The sequence below is a fragment of the Piliocolobus tephrosceles genome, chromosome 10, assembly GCF_002776525.5.
Source record: "Piliocolobus tephrosceles isolate RC106 chromosome 10, ASM277652v3, whole genome shotgun sequence".
NCBI classification, from domain to species: Eukaryota; Metazoa; Chordata; class Mammalia; order Primates; family Cercopithecidae; genus Piliocolobus; species Piliocolobus tephrosceles.
The window spans coordinates 54,360,847-54,361,109 of record NC_045443.1 but is presented as its reverse complement, the minus strand read 5'-3'; the positions used below and the strand labels follow the sequence as shown (position 1 = coordinate 54,361,109).

Sequence of the window (263 nt, the reverse complement as noted above, 5' to 3'; positions counted from 1 at the left end):
AAAAAAAAAAAAAAAAAAAAAAAAAAAAAATTTTACCTAAATTCACGTAGTTAGTTAGAGGCAGATGTGGAACAAGAACTGGAGTGTGGGCAACTCCATGTGTTTCTGTGTGCCTGTCTCCCAGTGTATGTGCATTTACCTTTGTCTTTTTCTATATATGTCTCCAGGTTGTTTTGAGTTTTTTTTCTATTTGTCTTTATGTGACTATATTTGTTTTTGACTTTTCTTTTTTTTTTTTTTTTTTTTTTTTTTTTTTTTTTTTG

The 263-nt window shown here is 27.4% G+C and overlaps 1 protein-coding gene across 6 annotated transcripts in view; it reads left to right on the top strand.

Annotated features, from left to right (window-relative positions):
• R3HDM2 (R3H domain containing 2) overlaps positions 1-263 on the top strand; it is a 137,974-nt gene that overhangs the window by 123,629 nt on the left and 14,082 nt on the right. The gene's annotated exons all lie outside the window — the stretch shown is intronic.